The sequence below is a fragment of the Astatotilapia calliptera genome, chromosome 6, assembly GCF_964374335.1.
Source record: "Astatotilapia calliptera chromosome 6, fAstCal68.1, whole genome shotgun sequence".
NCBI lineage: Eukaryota > Metazoa > Chordata > Actinopteri > Cichliformes > Cichlidae > Astatotilapia > Astatotilapia calliptera.
Window position 1 is genome coordinate 39,230,246 of NC_137427.1, and position 12,369 is coordinate 39,242,614.

Sequence of the window (12,369 nt, forward strand, 5' to 3'; positions counted from 1 at the left end):
GTCTATTCTCTCCATCTGTCAGCTGCTGCTGGCTCTTCCTCCTCCTCTTCCTCACACACTGCTGAGTTTGTCCTGGTGGATCATCAGGGGTGCAAAGCCTCACAGATGATGTGCAGCAGTGGGTCCTTCAGTCTGTCCTCACTCCGGACACTTGCAGTTGTCACACATGGAAATCAAATGTGTGATAAGCTGCAGGATTCAAACACAAGTGTGACTTATAAATGAATGTTCATACTTTTATTACACAATCAGAGAGAAAGAAAAAGAGAGAGTGCAGGACAGACAGACAGGTGACAGTCTCAGGTGTATACACTGCTACAAAACAGCACAAGAGAAGGAGGATTTAGTGTTTGTGTCATTACGAGTGCTCAACAAGAAGAGTTCCCAGATGGTACAGTGATGGTCCTGTGATTAAAGCATCTTTCTTTCAGCTTAACGAGTGAACCGTCAGCTCGTTCAAAAACACATTAAAGTCCGTTTGGCTCGACACCACCGAACAGAGGCAGCAATATAACATAGCTAACATTAACAGTGCAGTGAATCCTGCTTGTGCCGTGATGTTCAGGACTGCAAACCGAGCAGCATTCATTGACTTTCATCTTGTTGTATTTGTGGATATATGACTGACTTTAATTATCCATAAAATCATCACATTCTCTGTAAGATTAAGGTCAGCTATAGTACTAACATTGCTAATGTTTGCAACTTTGCCGACATGTGGCTAACAGTAATGTTTTAATGTTCTTCATTATTAAACATTTGCACATAAATAAGTGACATAATATTCAGTACTTACTTTTGAAAGTTTACTTTTTCGGCCGCTCTGCTTAACCCATCTGCCGCTTTTTTCGGCAAAATTATCCACACCCACCGCCGCACTATGAATTCTGCGATATATGGGATCACAAAGTCCACAGCGGACCAAACTTCATATTTGGGGAAAACGACGGCGTATTTGGAGACCGCATTTGGAGTACACTTCGGATTGGGACAGCCATGGTCACGTCGCTGTGACATAATAGGTCTCAAAATGCGTACTCCGAAGCGTACTGTAGTCAGCAAGTTTAGAAAATCCTCTTAAAATGTGAGATTCAGAGATTCAGTATAAAACTACTGTAATTCTTAAACTGTTCATGCAGTATTTTTGTTAACCTCCTTAAATCTTGTTTCATTTAAAAATCTGGTGGTGTATAGGGGCAAAATTGCAAACATTGGGTCCTTATCAAAATTATCTTTCCGGTTTCTAGGCTGTTACACCATTATTGGCCTCGTATTCATATGACACCCAATGGCATTTTAATCCATAGCCTCATTTCCACAAAGAAAAAAGTTAACTATGTGAAATGTAAGTAAAAGCAATGCAGGGAGTAGTGATGGTAAATTTGATTGTTTTTACTGAATCGAGTTTGAATGAGTCACTCACAAAAATGAATCGGATTTTTTGAGTCATTTGAGTCACTGAGTCAGTTGCCCAGAGAGTGCAAAAAAATTACATTTTCACTCAAACTTAATGTGTTTCTCTTTTCATGTATATCCTACTGCTAAGATGATTGAAAAAGAATAACAACTATTTTTATAGAGCAAAAAAGAGCAAAAAAAATTACGATTTCTAAAGGGAAAATTTATTTTATTTATTTTTATTGTATTTTATTAGTTTTTTCCTCAAATGTCAAATATATATTTTCTCATCTAAATGTCCACTGAGCTGTGAGCCAGGGGGCGGTAATGTGCCTTAACAGTGGTTGCCAACCAAAAAGTAGAAGAAGAAGCTGTGAGCCAGGAAGGTTGGGGGGTTGGGTGGGGGTGAGTGAGATTCATTGATGCTACAATTCAGCACAGGAAGGGAGGAGGTGAATGAGTGATTCGTTCATGCTACGATTCAGCACAGGAAGGGAGGGGGTGAGTAACTCAAATGTGCTGTTAGCAGAGCGATGCTACTGTGAACTGAGGAGCTATTATCTTGATGTGAGCTTTCTACTCAGGGTGTTTTCTTCCAGTTCAGAGCAGAAATGTTTCTGTTAAGAAACTGGCTGTTGTTTTTTTCCCCCCACAATTTTAATTATAAGCGAAATATATTTCTACTATTGAAATTAGTTTGCTAACAGCAACAGGGATGAGTCAGTGAAGGAGTCAGTTGGGCTTGTGAATCATGATTCACAAGTCAGTAAAGTGATTCTCGAGTATTTTATATCAACTGAAGCCCATGTCCAAAAGATTGTGACAGGGCGCACAGGTAGTAAGAGGTTTTACAGACCTGAGGAAATCACATGATAGGGTGGGGCTAGGTTTCACAATGAGCTCACCCGAAACCTTGGCTGATTGTGACCTACACCTGTTTTCACGCCTTGGCTCATGTGATTAGGTATAGGATCATCAGGGGGTCCTTTTGTCCCTCTTTGGGGGGATACTCCGACAGGGTTTAAATCTGGGACTCTCCACCATTTGACCCTAGAACTGAAGAAGCCTCAGTTGAGAGGTGAAACGTCTTCAAGCAACTTATAGAAGTCCAGACGCTTTTCTTTCCAAGCTCCTTAGACTTTATCCACATTACTGTAGAAGCTGCACCAAGCGGACCACAAATAGTTTTTTTAAACTATCTTTGTGACTTCAACTCTCCTTCAGTACAAAAGGTTTGTTGGTGAGGTCACAGAGATCCTCAGCATATTCAACCTAACTAGGTTCTCGGTTCAGATCAGTTTCAAGTTTTATTGTCATGTACAGATAAACAGTGTAGCCACATTTACCCATAATGAAATTCTTTGGCTTGTGCTCCTCAGCTTTACATGAGCATATAAAAGTGTGCAGTTAAATGAAGAAGAAAATAACAGAAATAACAGTAATAATAATGATAAAGAGAAAAAAGTATTGAATATTTAGAGAATTTGAGACTAGTTTTGGTATTTACAGTTTGTGCAAAACTTGTGCAATGAGCATTTAAGTGGGATTAGTTGAAGTGACAGTGTGTAGAGTCCTGTAATTGTAGTGAGTGTGTAATGGTGTGTATAGAATGTCAGCAGTTCAGAAAAGCCTAATGGCTTGTGGGTAAAAACCGTCTCTGTGTCCGGCAGGCGGGTCTGGATGCTCCTGAACCGCCTGCCGGACAGCAGGAGTGTGAAAAGTCTGTGGCTGGGATCAGAGAGGATCCGCTGCATCTTCCTCATCCTGCGTGACTGGCAGTTCAGTCCTGGTGATGCGCTGTGCTGATCTCACCACCCTCTGCAGATCAGCAGAACTTTATCACCAGATACCAGCTAATTTAACATCAGAAACAACAGTCACATCAAGGCGCTTTATATTTTAAGGTAGACCCTACAATAATACAACATGCTTCAGCTTCAGCTACTCCAAGAGCTGGGCTCTGCTTAGTACCTTTCTCCAGCATCCGACAAGCTAGCCAAGGTCAGCAGACTCCTTCAGCGTGTTGGCTCCCTTTTGGCTCCCTGGTGGCTACAGCCCCATACTTTCCTCAGCAATAGAGATGCACAACATGGTCCATTCAGACTCAGTTTCTCCAGAAATTAAAAGTCTCCTGCACTGGGGAGATCAGAATGAGGTTCCCAGCACACCCTCACTTTATATGTGGATACACCAGTCCTGTCTGGCATCCTCCCCTCCCACCTGATCTGTTCACCACCAGGTGAATGGATCTTTTCACCCAAATGTGCAAGATATGACAGCAGGTCTAATGATACAATTGCAAAATCAATCATCAACCTGCGACTGATGGCATCCTGGTTCCAACTCTTATCACAAACATGGTTTTACTTGATCATAATGTTCATCATGGACAATCTGTGAACCTAGAAGTTTTGTGAGAGAACACCACTCAGGTTCAGATCAATGTGTTGGCTTGGCTGTTCCTCCCAGTCACGCCATGACAGTTTATATGTCACTTTCCTGCCAGGACACTTGTCCGTTTTAGCCACATGCTCTACAAACGCACTCTTTCATAATCAATCGTCTACCAATTGAAAGGTTGGTGGCTCCTCCAGCCTGCATGTTAAAGTATCCTTGTCCAACATTCTGAACCACTGTGAGTTGCCTACAATGTATCTATCGGAATATAAGTGCATAAATGTTAGGTTCAAAAAGTACTTATATTACTGTGTTTGTGAATAGGTGAATGAAGCTTGGAGTTAGAAAGCGCTTTGAGTGCTCAAATTATGTAGGAAAAGACTATATAACGTAGGTGGGAAGTAATGAAGTACAAATACTTTGTTACTGTACATACGTAGAATTTTTAATAATCTGCACTTTACATTATACCGCTTACATTTTCAAAGCGGGCTCATTACTTTTGATTAAACACATTTAATGGAAATTATTATTTCACGTCATTGTAGGCTATCAAACATCAAACCGATTTGAGTCTAAATAGCAAATACATGCAACACAATACTGTTCATGTATTAATCACCAGGGGATATCACATAAAAAGAGATGAAAGAGATAAAACCTTGTGCCATATTCAAGTGTTAATATGGGCTGGCGGCTTTTTGTTTGTTTGTTTTTTTTTGTCTATAAATTGCGCTTGTGGTACTTCAGCATCTAGCTACCAGTACAGAAAAGGAGTAAGCATAAAGGATGTAAATGATTACTTTTTTTAAAGTAATCCATGTGATTTCAAATGCTACATTTCTATCAGCTTAACAGACATCAGGAAACACACAAACTGCTGCTATGAGTGCAGTTTGCAGCACACTGCAAACTGCACCTGGACACTACTCCAACAGAGGTCGATCATCTTGTTAATAATTTTACCTCACTACATATGACTCTGGATACTATAGCTCCTGTGAAAAATAGAGCCTCAAATCAGAAATATTTGACTCTGTGGTATAATTTCCAAACACGTAGCTTAACCTCCTAGGACCTGGGGCCCGTTCTTCGTACCTCGCTAAGTAGGTTAGCCGGATTAGATTGTTGACGATTTCGCGTGATCCTGGATCAGTCGGTTCCCCGAAGCTCATCCGGGACTTGCTGTCATAGCAACAGAGCCGTAAGCGTAAACCTGCTCGGGAGCAGGTTCACTTTATGTAAACAGGATTAGATCGCGGCCACGCAGGTATGTCCGCTTCATTTATACGAAAGCAACAGCGATATTCCACCACTGTTTCACCATAAATAAATATTATCAATGTAACTAAAGACAATGCAGCACCTGATCCATTTATTGATTTCACACAGATACATACAGGTCATTTCCTAAAAAAGGGAAATGTACTATTAACATTCTATCACATGTATGTGATTATTACAGATGTAATTCATATTTCAGAGTAGTAATTGTAAATTACTTCGTGTAATCAAGATGAGAGACCACGGCTATAAAAGCGAAGGTGGATTTGGGAAGTCTGTCGCAGCCATGTCCTGTCCGTATACGCGAGCAGCCCATTGCGGAAGGTGCAAGATTGATAAGGAGAGTCCTCAGAATTCAGCGTATATTGTGGGATAGACAGGATCCTTTAGCTCAGCGCGACAGTGTGCTCATAGAGAGATATCGATTTTCCCGTGAGGGTATTATTTACTTAACCAACTTGTTGACGAGGGGGTGCAGGACCACCACCTGTCTTTTTTTCCTCTGCCCTTTTCTTGGTTGCTGTTATGAACAAACTAACAGAGTATTACAGGCCAGTATTACCTTGCCAAGAGACGCAAAGCAATCTAAGAGATAAATATTACCATTCTGTAGAATACTCCTGTATTCCACTTTTACTTGTTCCCATGTTCTTGTGGGTCCTGTTGTGGCTCTAATGTGAAAGGGGATATAATATAACATATTATAATATAATATAATGCCATATGATATTGGACAATATAGTGTCATATGATAGATCTACCCTACCGCCTACTGGTGTTGGCCAGAGGGGCCGATGGCGCGATATGGCAGCCTGGCTACAACCGTAGCTGCCTCCACCAGTGTGTGAATGTGGGAGTGAATGAATAGTGGTATCGTAAAGCGCTTTGGGTGCCTTGGAAAGCGCTATATAAATCCAATCCATTATTATTATTATTATTAAATTACCTACGAGTTTGATTTGTCAGCAACTTTCTGCCAGCCCTCTCTCCTTGCTTTTGCAGCCTTTGCAGTGTTCTCTTGCGTTTTAATTAAACTCTGAAACTCCTGAAATCCCTCACTCAAGAGTTCTTGCTCTGCTGCCGGAAAATACCGAGCACGCCCCTTCGACATTTTCGCCGACCAATCAGCGGGTTGCCGATCAATGTTTCTACTATCGATGCGTAGCCCCTTTTACGACGCCCAGTGATGTCACATTCCTGCGTCCAGCTGTAGTAATCGTCAACAGCAGGTGTGTTCGGGGGAACCGGATTAGCGAGCTCACGGTTAGCGCGATGATTTGATCTTGGATGTGTCATTTGATCTTGGATGTAGTAAGCGACGTACGAAGAACGGGCCCCTGGCGTCCACATATGTGGACATCACATTTTGGGTTATTTAGACCAAAATACTCAATTTTGCTCTACAAGGGCCTGATATCCACTTACAAGGACATTATACTGCTACTGTTCTATGCTACCTTATTTTTCTTAAAAACAAAAATAAGATTTTAAAAAAATCTGGCAATTCTTTGTTTTTACATTCACTGGGGCCCAATATGCCCAAATATCAAAGAGAAATTAAAAATGCATGCCGTGGAAGAGTTCGGGTCTTAGGAGGTTAAAGCAGATAACTCGTAAGCCGGAGAGGAAATGGCATGTCACAAATGTAGAAGATCATCATTTAGCCTGAAGAAATAGTTTAGTGCTTTATAAGAACATCTTATTATTCATCACTGATTGAGTAAATAAGAACAAACCTAGGTGTCTCATTAGTTACAGAATTGAATTCAAACTCCTGCTCCTCACATACAAGGTCTGTAATAATCAGGCCCCATCTTATCTTAATGACGTTATAGTACCATATCACCCCATTAGAGCACTTTACTCTCACCCTGCAGGCCTACTTGTTGTTCCCAGAGTATTTAAAAGTAGAATAGGAGGCAGAGCCTTCAGCTTTCAGGCCCCTCTCTTCTGTGGAACCAGCTTCCAGTTTGGATTTGGGAGACAGACACTAGCTCTACTTTTAAGATTAGACTTAAAACTTTCCTTTTTGCTTAAGAATATAGATGTTATGCTGCAATAGTTGTAGGCTGCTGGGGGATTCCCATGATGTACTGAGTTTCCTTTCTCACTCACTATGTGTTAATACACCACTCTGCATTGAATCATACTTGTTATTAATCTCTGTCTCTCTTCCACAGCATGTCCTTATCCTGTCTTCCTTCTCTCACTCCAACCAGTCGCAGCAGATGGCCCCGCCCCTCCCTGAGCTTGGTTCTGTCGGAGGTTTCTTCCTGTTAAAAGGGAGTTTTTCCTTCCCACTGTTGCCAAAGTGCTTGCTCATAGGGGGTCATATGATTGTTGGGTTTTTCCTCTGTATATATCAGGGGTCAGCAACCTGCGGCTCTTTAGTCCTTATAGTGCAGCTCCGCGTGGTTTGGGAAAATAAATTAGAAGTATTTAGCTGAAGTGTATTTTACTTATGTTAGTTCTTTTTTACCTTGTAGTTCTAAATTGGAAGATTATTGTGATATTGAAATATAAAAATAAAATTATATTCTTTTATTTTTTCATCGCTCAAAATAAGCGTCACACTCGCAGAAGCCGGTATGCCTGCCGAAACGCCGTGCATTTATCGAGACTTTCAACCCCAGGTAGGCCAATTATGGATCCACATTATGTCAGCAGCTATTCTCCACCATGAACTATGTTAAAAACAAACACAGCTTACGCCTCACAGAGGACAGCTTACAGTCCTGCGTAAAGATGAAAGTCACTTCGTACAGCCCCGATTTGCAGACGCTGTGCGCAGAGGTTCAGGAGCAGAAGTCCCATTGTAAACATATCACGGCAGACACGACGATGTTTGCATGAACATGCTTTTCAGCATCTCTTTAACGACCACTTTTCACACACGGTTGTTGACGCATACAGCCGGCTGTAGCTTTTCAGCTCACAGCCCGACACTAGTGATGGGATTTTCGGCTCTTTTTAGAGAACCGGCTCTTTCGTTTCGGCTCACTAAAAAGATCCGGATCTTTCGGCTCCGAACCGGCTCTTCAGGTTGTTTTGTTGCTTTAATTAATTTATTATTAACAACAATATAAAATTATGCACAAAAGGAATTACTAATGGTTCAAGGTTCAAGGTTCTTTATTATTCGTCACATGCATAGTTATACAAGTATAACACACAGTGAAATGTAGCCTGACACGCTCCTCGACATGTGCAAAAATTGGGGGGGGGGGGGTGTAGAGGAAGAACATTATATATATACATATATATATATACACATATAGTATATACACTGGGTGAATGTGCAGTAGTAGCAGCAAGCAGGTGAATTCTGTACATTAATATGAATAGACATCTGACTATTTTACAGGATAGACAATATAAACATATTTAAAATTAAAGGAATTGAAATGTACATTGTGCCTTGGTTTAGTGTCTGGAAGAGTCCTGTCTCAGTCAATTATAGATGATGTGAGAGGGCGGGTGTGTGTGTTTAGGGCACGAATGGCTTGGGGATAGAAGCTCCTCTTGAGTCTCTCTGTCCTTGCCCGGAAGATGCGGAACCTTCTACCAGATTGCAGAAGTTGGAACAGTTTGTTGCCAGGATGGGATGGGTCCTTCAGTATCTGCGCTGCTCTAGTCCGGCATCTCCTGGTGTAGGTGTCCCGAAGCGGGGGGAGAGCAATCCTGCAGCAGTGTTCTGCTGTACGGATCACTCTCTGGAGAGCTTTTTGGTCCTTCACACAGCTGTTCCCGAACCACGATGTCATGTTCTGTGTGAGGATGCTCTCCACAGCACCTGTATAGAAAATCCTGAGGATCTTTGGAGAGACCCTGAACTTCCTCAGTTGTCGTAGGTGATACAGGCGCTGCCTAGCCTTTTTGGTCTGGACCTGAATGTGGGCAGCCCATGTCAGGTCTGAGGAGATGTGGACACCAAGATACTTGAAGGACTGCACCCTCTCCACTGGAGCTCCATTGATGATAATGGGCTTGTAGTCTCTGTGCTGACCCCTTCTGAAGTCCACCACCAGCTCCTTGGTCTTGCTGACGTTCAGCTGGAGGTGGTTGTCCTGGCACCACGATGCCAGATTCTTCACTTCATCCATGTAGGCCGCCTCATTGTTGTTGGAGATGGCACCCAACACCACTGTGTCGTCAGCAAACTTCACAATGGTGTTGGAGCCATGGGTGGCCACACAGTCTGAAGTGTAGAGGGAGTAGAGCAGTGGCGAGAGGACACATCCCTGAGGTGCTCCTGTGTTGATGGTGATGCTGTTGGAGAAGCACCTGCCCACCCTCACCACCTGAGTTCTGCCAGTGAGGAAGTCCAACACCCATGCACACAGACGGCTGTTAAGTCCCAGATCCCTCAGCTTTGTGAACAGTCTGCAGGGCACTATTGTGTTAAACGCTGAACTGTAATCAACAAACAGCATTCGCACATAGTTACCCTGTTTCTTGTCCACGTGGCTGAGAGTGGTGTGTAGGACGTGGGCGATGGCATCCTCTGTGGATCTGTTGGATCTGTAGGCGAACTGCAGCGGATCTGTGGTGTCTGGGATGGAGGAGGAGATGATGTTCTTCAGCAGCCTCTCAAACACCTTCATTACTACCGAGGTCAGTGCAACTGGCCGGTAATCGTTCAGGGATGAGGGTTTGCTGTTCTTGGGCACAGGGATGATGGTGGATCTTTTGAAGCATGTGGGGACCACAGACTTCGCCAGAGACTCATTGAAGATGTAAGTGAACACACCTGCTAGCTGGTCAGCACAGCAGCGCAGCAGACGGCCGGTGATGCCGTCTGGCCCTGCCGCTTTCCTTGTGTTCACTCTCCTCAGTGCCGCTCGGACGTCATGCTCCGCGATGCTGGTCACTGGTCTCTCGCTGATGACGTCACTGTCCTCGGTAGTCAGGCGGTAGATAGCATTAGCCGCCTGGCTAACCTCGAAACGGGCGTAGAACCGATTCAGCTCGTTGGTGAATGCAGAGTCGGCGTTGATCGGCGCAGTGTCCCTGGCTTTGTAGTCCGTAATGGTGCGTAGTCCGTGCCACATACTCCGTGTGTCGCCCTGGTGGAAGCGGGACTCCACACGTTCCCGGTACCTGCGTTTGGCATCTCTCACCGCGCGCCGCACGCCGTATGAGGCCGCTTTGTAGGCGCTCATATCGCCAGTGGCGAGACCCGCGTTGTAGGAGGTGGTCCTGGCGTTTACTGCATGTAAATGTAAAAAAAAGGTGGTTTTATTTATATATGTTTATATATAAATATATGATGATGATGATGATGATGATGATTTTATTAAGCGCTTTTCGCAGACAGGCAATCACAAAGCGCTGTACACAAATATTAAAATAAACAATAAAATCAATAGACATTATATACAATGTAAAAGATCAAATGTAAATAATGTAAAAAAAATAAAATAAAATATGTAGATCAACAAAAGGCTTGTTTGAACAGAAGAGTTTTTAACTGTTTTTTAAAAGAATCCACAGAGTCAAGCAAATGTAATTGTAGTGGTAAACTGTTCCACAGCCTTGGTGCAACAGACTGAAAGGCTCTGTCCCCTTTTGTCTTCAATCGTGTACGGGGAACAACTAAGAGACTCTGAGTCTGTGAGCGGAGATGACGAGCAGTAGTGTATTTTAAAAGAAGCTTGGATAAGTAATCTGGAGCCTGGCCATTTAGTGCTCTGTATGTTAAAACAAGAATTTTAAAGCGAATTCTAAACTCTATTGGGAGCCAATGTAAAGAATATAAGATGGGAGTGATGTGAACACGCTTGGTAGAGCGAGTTAGTAATCTGGCTGCTGCGTTTTGTATTGTCTGGAGGCGAGAGAGAGATGATTTATCCAAGCTAGTAAACAGGGAATTACAGTAATCTAAGCGTGATGACACAAATGCATGAATGAGTTTTTCCAGTTCAGCTGAGGAAACCATATGTCGCAGTTTAGATATGTTTCTTAAATGATAGAGACAGGAACAAGACAAAGATTTTACATGAGAGTCAAGGCCCAGAGAAGAGTCAAATATTACTCCAAGATTTCGAATATTTGACTTGACAGATGGACAGAAAGAGGCAAGAACCTGACTGATTTTAGAATGTAGCTCAGGAGGAGCTATGATCATGGTCTCGGTCTTGTTAGTATTTAGAACAAGGTAGTTGCTTGAAAGCCAATCAGAAACCTGGGTTAAGCACTGGACTAGGGTGGACAGCCTATCCAGCTGATGAGGCTTAAAGGACATATGGAGCTGAATGTCATCAGCATAAAAATGATAAGACAGGTTGCTAAAAGATTGAATGATACTAGCTAAAGGAAGCATATAAAAAGAAAATAGTAATGGACCTAAAACTGAGCCCTGTGGGACACCACAGGTCAGGGCAGCAGTGTTAGAGGAGAACCTATCAGTCCTAACAGAGAAGGTCCTGTCTGATAAGTAGGAAGAAAACCAGTCTAGGGCAGAGCCAGATACACCAGCCAAAACCGCATAAACCCCTGGTATATGCGGTGGCCCCTAGAGACAAAGCACATACAAACTCCAAAACACATTTCTAGCATGAACTGAACTTCCAAAACAGAGCTACCTAGATCACTTAAATTACACAATTGAAAGCATGAAAGCATATGTGTATTGTTTGTGTATTTATACACAAGCATTCATATATAGTCAAATAATAATAAAAAAAAGTTCATTTACCTGTTATTACCACACACCAAATCCGGTCGTTGGTACTTGCTGGCTTGTGTAGCCACTAGGTAACAAAAGCTCAACACTGCCCCTAGCATCGTGGAGCACTTCTGTTGTGTTTTGTACGTGTTTTGAGTTTTTATGTGCTTCGGAGTTTGTACGTGTTTTGGAGTTTTTACGTGTTTTTACATGTTTTGGAGTTTGTATGTGCTTCAGGGTTTGTACGTGCTTCAGAGTTCGTACGTGATATGAAGTTTGTACGTGCTTTGTCTGTAGGGGCCACCGTAAACATACTTTTATTTATTCACTCCACATAAAATGTGATAAATAAATCATATAATACAAAAATCAATTATTCACATTTCAACTTTTAACTATTTAAATTTTCAGCTTTTTCCTTTTACAAATTTAAAGTGAAACAACACAAAACACTGCAAACCACAACACAATTAAATATAAATTATAATATGAAAACAAAAAGAACATGGACCTGCATGAATAAACTTTCTGAATCCTTTATCATCTGCAACTGAAAATAGCTGTGGATGATTACTATACCTTTCTAATGTGAGGTTGTTGTCCCTGGCTCTCTTTCTCTCTCT

General features: G+C 42.3%; 1 protein-coding gene and 1 long non-coding RNA gene across 6 annotated transcripts in view; one reads left to right on the top strand and one right to left on the bottom strand.

Moving 5' to 3' along the window:
• LOC113024706 (glutamate receptor 2-like) overlaps window positions 1–12,369 on the top strand; it is a 116,158-nt gene that overhangs the window by 64,545 nt on the left and 39,244 nt on the right. The gene's annotated exons all lie outside the window — the stretch shown is intronic.
• On the bottom strand, window positions 4,868–6,311 carry LOC145429242 (uncharacterized). The gene is made up of 2 exons (XR_013909472.1): window positions 5,846–6,311; window positions 4,868–5,750 (listed from the first exon to the last, which is right to left on the bottom strand). It is a non-coding gene; the product is annotated as an uncharacterized LOC145429242 (long non-coding RNA).